This window comes from Argopecten irradians, chromosome 9 (assembly GCF_041381155.1).
Source record: "Argopecten irradians isolate NY chromosome 9, Ai_NY, whole genome shotgun sequence".
NCBI lineage: Eukaryota > Metazoa > Mollusca > Bivalvia > Pectinida > Pectinidae > Argopecten > Argopecten irradians.
The window spans coordinates 2,060,108-2,070,824 of NC_091142.1; the positions used below are offsets into that span (position 1 = coordinate 2,060,108).

At 33.2% G+C, this 10,717-nt stretch overlaps 1 protein-coding gene across 1 annotated transcript in view; it reads right to left on the reverse strand.

Moving 5' to 3' along the window:
• The window catches only part of LOC138331141 (uncharacterized), a 45,952-nt gene extending 37,909 nt beyond the window's left edge, over window positions 1–8,043 (reverse strand). The window contains exon 1 of the mRNA XM_069278612.1: window positions 7,772–8,043. The gene's annotated coding sequence lies outside the window, so the exon portion shown is untranslated. The remainder of the gene's footprint in view (window positions 1–7,771) is intronic.
• Between the last annotated feature and the right edge of the window lie 2,674 nt (window positions 8,044–10,717).

A 10,717-nucleotide genomic window follows, 5' to 3' on the forward strand; every position in this document is an offset into this window, starting at 1 on the left:
TTTCAGTGTTTTTTTAAAAAGTACATCCCCATTCCAAGATGTTCTGGTTACGTTCTATTTCAAGGTTTTGTTTATTATTTTAAAGGGACAATTCGGTCTAAGAGTACATTAAAACTTGCACATATTTCGGAAACAAACCATGGCCAGTTCTAATGGAAATTAGATTAGTTGGTTTTACTGTGATATATGACAGAAAAGCCTGATATAGTCAATTGTATGAGAAATGTTCAATCCCATTATGTTCAGGGGTAGAATTTAACTTTTTAAGCCACTATCCATTTTTGGCAAGTTGGTAAAATTTCAACTCGCCAAATCAGAAACTTGCTTGCCACTTTGAAATTTGTATTAAAATCAACCAATTCATTGATAACTATTTTATTTATTTATTGTATATAACAATAAATGTTTTACGTTTTAGTGTCGCTATATAAGTGTAGTTTGACAACTTTTTATTTTCAGAATGACAATTATTTAGCATTTTGTGCAAATAAAAAAAAAAATATAAAAAAAACTTATATATGATTAAAGTGTTTTTGTCTAAACTTAACTGCAAATAACAGCAGGATTTATACTTGTCCTTTTTCATCTTGTGCATGCTTTTAGCAAACTACTTAAAACATTAGGAAGAAAGATTTTTCACGGAACACCTCTAAACTTTTCAATACCAAATCAATGTCGCTGTTTTTGAGACGCTTGAAAGTATACAGTATTTCAAAGTGTCGACAAGACGCTGCATTTGGAATGTTGTGCTTCCGATTCACGATTCATTTAGGCTATAGTTTGGCACACAATTTAGGACAGGTGTATTGATTGGAAAATTTAGTAACTATACATATGTATTTGAAATGACGAACTATGCACCCGCTCGCCAAAAAATGCAAGTACAATATTTTTCCACTCGCCATTTCAAAAACTAACTAACTCGCATTTGGCGAGTGTGCGAGTGTTAATTTCGAACCCTGATGTTACACATATATAGCCTTGTATGCCGGACCCTGACCCATGCCTGTGTAGTAAAGATTTTTTTGTTTAGAACTACTCAAATCACTACAGTTGTGTTTACATTATTAGATGCATATTCTCGTCTCAAAATAATTTCATCAACTCCTCATTGGTTATGTATTGCATTTGTTTAACGTGTGTGACTTTGACTTGGGTAAAGTAGTACAGAAAACATGTTGTTCCTGCTTAATCATATTGATCAACAATTTGGAATTTCAATGGTATTAATCAAAATACTTAACAATGTTTTGGAATTTGTCACTATTTCTTGTCATATGTTTCATAAGGAATGTAGAACAATACATTTATGTCATATTTTGCTTCGTGGTTATGTAATGAATTAGCCTCACTGAATTGCTTCGTGTTTATGTAATGAATTAGCCTTACTGAATTGTCCCTTTAACAGCCAGAAGTAATGTAAGTACGTGCCAGGTTTGTAGGTGGTGCAAAGACAAAGTACCTGGAGAAAAACCACCGACCAGCAGTCAGTACCTGGTAGGCCAGGGGTCATGCTGACAAATTGTCAATATTGACGACCTGGTCTCATACCAAGAAGAGGTGACCCCGAACGGAGTATTGTTAGACTATTTTTTTTCCCATTTTTTTTATCTATAAAATAAATGAATAAAATGATGAAAAAAAAAAAAAAAAAACATTAATTTTTTTTTCTGCTTTTAAATACATTGTAATTTTTGTAGCTAATTATGATATATAAGTGGTAGGCCTAAACAAATATTTTGTTTTAGAAATTTTTAATCTTATTCATGAATAATAAAACAGAAAGATAAATAAAAAATAAATAGATAATTGAAAAATAAAAGTGCCTAAAATTAAATACATAATTAAAAGATGTATTAGATTATGTGATATATATTTAATAAATTCCTAATATTGTGACTGTTTTAGTACAACAAAACTGTCAAAACATGTCCCACAATATACTCGCATTTGGCGACCAACTGTGTGCGAGTGTTAATTTCAGTGTGCGAGTGTTAATTTCAAACCCTGATGTTACACATATATAGCCTTGTATGCCGGACCCTGACCCATGCCTGTGTAGTAAAGATTTTTTTGTTTAGAACTACTCAAATCACTACAGTTGTGTTTACATTATTAGATGCATATTCTCGTCTCAAAATAATTTCATCAACTCCTCATTGGTTATGTATTGCATTTGTTTAACGTGTGTGACTTTGACTTGGGTAAAGGTACAGAAAACATGTTGTTCCTGCTTAATCATATTGATCAACAATTTGGAATTTCAATGGTATTAATCAAAATACTTAACAATGTTTTGGAATTTGTCACTATTTCTTGTCATATGTTTCATAAGGAATGTAGAACAATACATTTATGTCATATTTTGCTTCGATTCGTGGTTATGTAATGAATTAGCCTCACTGAATTGCTTCGTGTTTATGTAATGAATTAGCCTTACTGAATTGTCCCTTTAACAGCCAGAGTAATGTAAGTACGTGCCAGGTTTGTAGGTGGTGCAAAGACAAAGTACCTGGAGAAAAACCACCGACCAGCAGTCAGTACCTGGTAGGCCAGGGGTCATGCTGACAAATTGTCAATATTGACGACCTGGTCTCATACCAAGAAGAGGTGACCCCGAACGGAGTATTGTTAGATCTTGTATTGGAGAGTAACGAAGAATACCGTAACTTTAACCACCACTGCCATTTTCTTTTCTTTTTCTGAATGCTTTTTTTAATTTTACATATCGACTTGAGACTGCATTATGCAAATTATGTAGTGCTGCGCTGGTCGGTAAAATCGAAAACCGTTCCGAAGAACAAATGAACATATATATATGGCAGTGGTGGTTAAAGTAAGTGAGCACCATGATGTTTAAATAGAGTTTCTGCAAAGTATGGGACATGACACTTCCAAAGGAGATTGTGGATGAAACTGTTGTTTAATATGGGTACTGTTTACCACCACAAGCGTAGATTTATGATTTCCGTCTGGTTTTTGAGGTACCCATTGGAGGCGAGACGACATTTGGAATGGACAGGGAATTGTCTACCTAGCATATTTTTCGTAAATTTCACGATTCGTCAGACCATAACTTGCCTTGGTCAATACTTGTTCCTTTCTGTTAATTTCATTCCAAGTCCCTGTGATTTTGGCTACATATTATCGACAGAACGTCAAGCTCCTTTGATCATACCACAGGAGCTTGACGTTTGGTCAATAATGTATAGCATAAATATTTAAAAATACCTCTATATAAAATCACGGTATCATATGGATATTTTTATATATATTTAATATTGACAAACGTCGAGCTCCTGTGATCATACTCTAACAATGTTAGAGGTATAGCACGACGAGACACTTTAGGAACATTACGTCGTGTCTAACCTTACTCCCATAACATGAGAGTCGACTGGTCAGCCGTTTTTTTATCGGATGTTATTTTGCTGACTGTCGACTCTCATTTCAGAAGGCCTATATCTTTGATGCAGCTTCCCACGTCAGATGAACGCGGAAGGAAAAGTGCAATAATATCAATATTTCTTTCTCTAACAGTGATAACACTGATGTGTACTTACAGTTTAGGTATTAATTATCCCATTTATCTAGGAAACCCATAATTTGTGGCCTCATGAAATAGTATTTTAGCGGATTAGATATGACGAATCCCTTCCGTAACATTTTGACCTAGTTTTAAATATGGCGGCTGGTTACTACAAAAAACGGAACGTGAATTCAAGCGGGCAGAATGCAAGTAAAAGTAAAGGCAGATCAACCGTTTTGGGGACTTTGCAATTCGTTTTTTCTATTTACCGGGCGGATCGCTTTTATCATGAAGTTTTGTCTGGGTCATGAGATGTAAATATTTGTTTTTGATGGATTTTACGGCTGATTTTGTCAAAAAAATTGTTGAAAAAGAGGTAGGTATTTGACATTGATGACGATTTAAATATGATTTAAACGTTTTATATTGTCACAATCCAAACTTTGAAAATGTTACCCTCAGCATCGGGTAAATGGCCTATCGGAAGTTAGAGGTTAGACACGACGTAAGAGGTTAGACACGACGTAATGTTCCAAAAGTTTCTTGTCATGCTATACCTCTAACATTGTTGGAGTAGTCTAACCTCTAACTTCCGATAGGCCATTTACCCGATGCTGAGGGTAACATTTTCAAAGTTTGGATTGTGACAAAAAAAAATGTTTAAGGTGCACGTGGTTCGATACAGTTTGGCCCAAAAATTTCCCCTCGTTTAATTTTCTTTAAAATTTGCTCACTGAAAGATTGGTTAGTAAACTGTTTATTAAGGCTTTTATTTGAAATTTGACCGTGCGGTTTTGGAAATATTGTACTCTCAATAACCCTACTTTACCGTCTGTTTTTCTCAAAATACAATTTTACACACATATTTTAAAAGCTTGGTAATTGACTGAAATATAACAAACAACAACATTTTTTATCTTTAATGTGTAAGTTTATATGGCTATCAATGACCTCAATGTCGTTACCACTCTTAAAAATACAATAATTGTAAATTTTTCACGCGAATGCGTGTAAATGAGGCCTAAAAAGGCCCAATTTTTGCATTTGAATTTCAACTTAAAAACCTAATTTCAAAAAATAGTGTCGTTTAATTTTCTTTATTTTTTGTCTACATAATAAGACAGGTGTTTGGGTTATGATGAAAGAATATTAAAAAAAATGACCGCGGAATTTTTGAGTAATTAGCCTTTCTATACCCCTACCCCCTAAAAAATGACTTTTTTCACAATTATATTATTTGACCGAAATCGAGCGGTAATATTTTTATAAAGAACATCTTATATATTGAATATTATAAAATATAATAGTCTGATAATATAAACTGTTATACCAGTTAATTTTATGTCACGATGCCACCGATTTGATGCTATACAAAGCTAAGAAATGGCACTAATAAGCCATTATTTTGCCTGGATATAATATCTGAAAAAATGAATATGGGAAATTCCGTGTAAAGATTCTACTTTAATTACCCTTTAGACAATCCATGATTTTATATTGTTTTAGCGGAAAAATATTTTATCAAAATATATCTTTCTATCGTCAAGATATCTTAGCTTCAATAGTCGTTTGAGGCAGGTATTTAAGCATGAATTTGAATTTGGCGCCAAAATTGTAACGATGAAAAGCGTCTATGTGACTTAAACTTGATCACAACAATGTCGATAAAACCGATGTCATCATACACAACTGTATGTCTTTGTATGTTTTTTGAGGAGATATCTGCATATATAATAAATGTAGATATATATTTATTATCCGAAGTAAACTAAAACAGATTTTTGGAGCCTCGATATAAACTATACGGCAAGTGTACGCCTAAGAAAAAAATCTCTTATTCTGAATCCTCGATCTACGTTCAGCTGATTACTGTAGACAGGAAAATAATTAGTCTATGCCTACATGAACATGTTTAGTTTCTATATCACAGATATAATACTGATGTTGACACTAGCTTACATATAGTATTTGATCAACTTAATTAGAGTACTTCCATGCATTTTCTCAAAACGGGAAATACACGCATCATCTAATTACAGTAGTTAGGCCAATGTCTTATCGTACATGTATACAGTAAATAAAATCTTGTTTCCCAAACGTGTTAGTGCTTATTGAGGATCATATTAATTAGCTAAACATGATACATGTAGACATCCACATACGCAATATTCATGAAATATACTAGCTTGTACAAATTGAATGAAAAGCAGGGGTTGGGCGATGGAGAGATGAAAATATTTCTGTATCTGTAGTTTTATACTAGAGGATTACTCGGCAAAATTGGAATATCTTGATTTAATTATGCATCTCCCTTAAAACACATGTATATTAAGTGTCGAATAGAATCTATTCACAGTTTAACGGAGTTGAACAGAAAATGTTTTAATCACTTGATTGTTATGAAATCTCATTTTATTCAGTACAAGATCGAGACCGTTTCGGCATATATCAGTCCGTTTGTATGAGTTGTAATGTGCTTCTCAAAAGATACATGTAGCTTCATGTTATATTAGCCTAGCCAAATTCAAAGATCTGACAACATTATTTTTTCCTAGTTTGTCGAAACTAGGTCCTACCGTACAAACTTTGGTTTTCACCCGGTATCAAGCTTTCGGCAAACCGAACTAAGTACAATATCGACAAATACGCCGTTTATCGACTATACTATCCTCATTTTAACGTTAAAATGTAAGATATCGTTAGACGGATAACATATAGATCGGTATTCTTCATAATCTTAGTCACAAAAGAGTTTTCATGTGCAGTTCCGAATCCACTCGTTGACCCGAGGGGGTCCGAACGAACGGCGCATTCGATCACTGTTCGGAACGTCCTTAAATCATATTTAAATCGTTATCAATGTCAAATTCCTACCTCTTCTTCATAAATCAACAAGTGTTTTGACAAAATCAGTCGTAAAATCCATCTAAAACATATATTAACATCTCCTAATGTAAACTTTCATGACCCAGACAAAACTTCATGATGAAAGCGATCCGGCCGGTAAATAGAAAAAACGAATTGCAAAGTCCCCAAAACGCTTGATTTGCCTTTACTTTACTTGCATTCTGCCCGCTTGAATCCACGTTCCGTTTTTTGTAGTAACCAGCCGCCATATTTAACAGGTTGGGGACCATCCCGTATATGCAGGATAGTCCTGCATTTGAGTAATAGTCCTGTATTTGAGGGATAATTTTGTTAGGCAAATGCAGGATTCTATGAAATGAAAAGTGATAAAGTTGATTTAAACATTGTCATCAAAAAAGGGCATCATAATTTTTTATATGGCATCATCACTAATACAACTTTCCACATTATTACTCAAATGGAAACAAATTTCATCATCTAAAAGTTTGTAAAAGTCACAAACAAAATCACCTCTATTGCTTACTATGGGGCTAAAAATAGAACACAGGTAAAAGTCAATCAACCATGACATTTGCACTAAATTTCCCTGATGGCTATACACTGTAGTCTATGGAGAGCACCTAAATTGTCGCTTTATTACAAAGTGAGATAATAGAATTCAATAGTTCATAAACAAATACATAAAGTTTTCAATTAGTAATATGGGTATCTGAAAATGATGACGCCCTTTTTTGATACAAATTTTTAAAACAACTTTATCCATTTCCATTTCACATAATCCTGCATTTGAGTAACAAATTTATCCCTCAAATACAGGACTATTACTCAAATGCAGGACTATCCTGCATATACGGGATGGTCCCCAACCTGTTTAAAACTAGGTCAAAATGTTACGGAAGGGATTCATCTATTCTAATCCGCTATAATAGTATTTTATGAGGCCTCAAGTTATGGTTTACTTATATAAATGGGATAATTAATACCTAAACTGTAAGTACACATCAATGTTATCACTGTTAGAGAAAGAAATATTGATATTATTGCACTTTTCTTCCGCCTTCATTTGACGTCGGAAACTGCATCAAAGAAATAGGCCTTCGGAAATGAGAGTCGACAGTCAGCAAAATAACGTCCGATAAAAAAACGGCTGACCAGTCGACTCTCATGTTATGGGAGTACTGTGATCATACATAATATTGATAACTATTGATAAATCCAAGGCCGAGTAAAAATTACTGTATGCCTGAGAAAAAAAGTGTGGTGGTAGGGCCTGGTATTAAAACTGTTCCATATTATTCAACGTGAACTCGTGTTACAGTGTCTTTAAAATGAAGACCTGGCTGTAAAATGATATTATGTTCAGTTGATGTTTACCTTTTCTGTAGTCTGGCTGCAGGTGCCCGATTCAAAATTTCCGCTTGTGCGAGATCTCACGAGAGATCCGTGAGCGTTGATGCAGTATGCAATCCACCTGTTACAAAGGAAGTGTACTAAAAGTTATCCACTGGATAATTACGTTTATCGACTATTTAAACCTGATTTATAGGTATGTGCGGAAAATGCACGTAAATAATCTTTGAACACCAGCAGCTTTATTTGCCGCATTAATTTGTTAATAATTGCTGTTTTTGCTTAAATTAGTCAGTTAAGTCAAGCATTACGATAATAAATAAACTTAAACATATGGACAGGCCGAGTTGATATCAATACTAGATATATCAGAGATTTAAATATCATTTAAATTTCTGGATATATACAGTAATGTAACCAAGGATTTATAAGTGAGAAGGATTCGTGACTGTCTCTTTACATTACTAAACACGACGCGAGACGCCTATGAACCGTGAATAAAAACCGTTTTTCTCAACAAATACTTGTCTTATCGAGTCAAACGAAACACCAATGTAAAGTTTATTAAATATCACAACGTTTATAGCTTGATTTAAGGACAGAAGATTTAGAGGATATGTCTTAAATTTTCGTTAAAAAAATACGATAGCTCATGAAATGACGGCCCGCTTCAGAAAGTAAGACGGTAACCCTCGCACCAGCAAGCTACATCAAAGGCTGCGCCGGCGGATATCAAAGGAAAATCAGCCGTCGACCAACGTCACGGTCAGTGCACAAACACAAAAGCTCCTGCCTTGTACTCCCCCAAAACCCAGTGTGACTTATCCTTCTCATCTACGTCCTTGAATGTAACATATAGGCCAGATTTGAATTTACAGTGGGGGGAAAACCAGATTTACATTTTTGGGGGTTGAATTTTCATTTGATTTAGATCAGATACCAAAAATGAATTTTGACAAAAAAATTGTAAAACTCAAGTCACTTCTTACTGCTTGGAAGAGGAGGAGCTTGACTCCAATTGGGAAAATCAGTGTTATTAAATCTTTATTGATCTCGCAACTTAACTATCTATTTATAACCTTACCAAACCCACCAGAAAAATATTTAGCTACAATAAATTCTTTATTATTCGATTTTTTGTGGAATGGTAAATGCCATAAGATCAAATCAGATGTTATGATTCAAAATAATGCAGATGGTGGGCTTAAGATGATTGACTTGTATGCTTTCATCCATTCATTAAAGTTAGGATGGGTTAGAAGATTATTCTCGTCTTCAGGCAAATGGTATCTGATCCTCAAGTCAACTCTAGATTTAAATAAGATATATAATTGTGGGAAGGATTATGAAAATTGTGTATATCCAGATGTCGTAATCAATTTTGGAAAGATATCTTTAAAGCATGGGATAAATTAAATTATTCTGAAGATATGAGGCTAAATAGACAAGAGTGTATCCTCAAAACACCTCTCTGGTACAACAATGATATTAAAGTTGATAATAATTTTTTTTTACCCTAATTGGTTTAGGTCAGGTATTTTAGTTTTAAATGATTTGATGAAAAATTCTGACAATTTTACTTTTCTTTCTTTTGACGAATTTATACAAAAATTTGGAATCGATACTAATTTTTTACAATACCATGGACTAATATTGTCAATAAAGCGCTATTTAAGAAATCTCGAAATAAAACCAGAGAAACTTTCATACCCTTTTATACCACAATTATTAGAAATTTTCTTTAAAAGCAAAAAGGGTGTGAAAGACTTCTATAGGTTTATCATAACTCCATCAACAACTCCAACAGGTACTAGAAAATGGAATTTGAGCTTTAATTTTGATACAGAAATGTTGTTAAAAATATATACTCTTTCATTTAAGGAACAAAAAATTCCAAATTGATATGGTTTCAAGTCAGAATTATTCATCATATATTAGTTACTAATACCTTCCTTCATAAGATAGGAATAAATCCTAGTCCTATGTGTACTTTATGTAATACAGAAAGGGAGACAATTATACATTGCCTATGGGAATGCAAAGAGGTGCAAACTCTGCTTCAAAATTTTGAAATTTTATTAGATTTATTGTTTATTCCCTTTGCATATAATAAAGATTCATTTCTTTTTGGAATAGTTTTACAAAATTGTAGTTCTGTTAACAATGAAATTTTTATAATTATGAAACATTACAGTTATAAAACCAGATGTCTTAGCAACTCTTTAAATATCAATGCTCTTATTAATATAATTAAGGATATTTTTTTTAGTTCAAAAATTTAGGTTTTTTTAGTCAAAGTGACCATGTTAAAAGGCCATTTGAAATAGGCTGGAGGAAATGGAAACCTTTATTGGACCTTTAAGTATATATACCTTTACCCTAGTCTTTCACTTAGTCTTTTACTACAACTAACTTACTTTTATTTTCTTTTTATCATTTGCTAGGGTTCATATAGCTGATCAGCACAAAGATTCTTCAGAACAATTTTTCATTATTTTTTTTTACTTAATATAATATATTTAAAACTATAATATAGTGTATGTGTAACGGTACCTCCTCCCTCTTCTTTCTTCTTCCTTCTTATCTTTCTTCTTTAGTATGTCTGTCTGTATGTATGTGTGTGTGTGTGTGAGAGAGAGAGAGAGAGAGAGAGCATGCATATATGTGCGTTATGGTTTGCTATTAATGGTTAATATATGTTTTTATGGATGTCTCATAACGTACAATTTGATGTTCTTAAGTATTGTGAATGAGTGCATATGCAAGTATTTGTGTGTTAGTGTCCATTTATATATACTGTGTAAAATGTTCGAAAATTAAAAATAAAAATAAAATACTAGATATATGTATACTGTACGTTAGCCTACCGCAGAAAAGTTATTAGGCCAAAAATAATATGTCTGTTTAGGGTACCCGAACGACCCTAATTTTTACCCTCGAGCCTGTTTTTTTTCCTACTCCGGTTCCGGT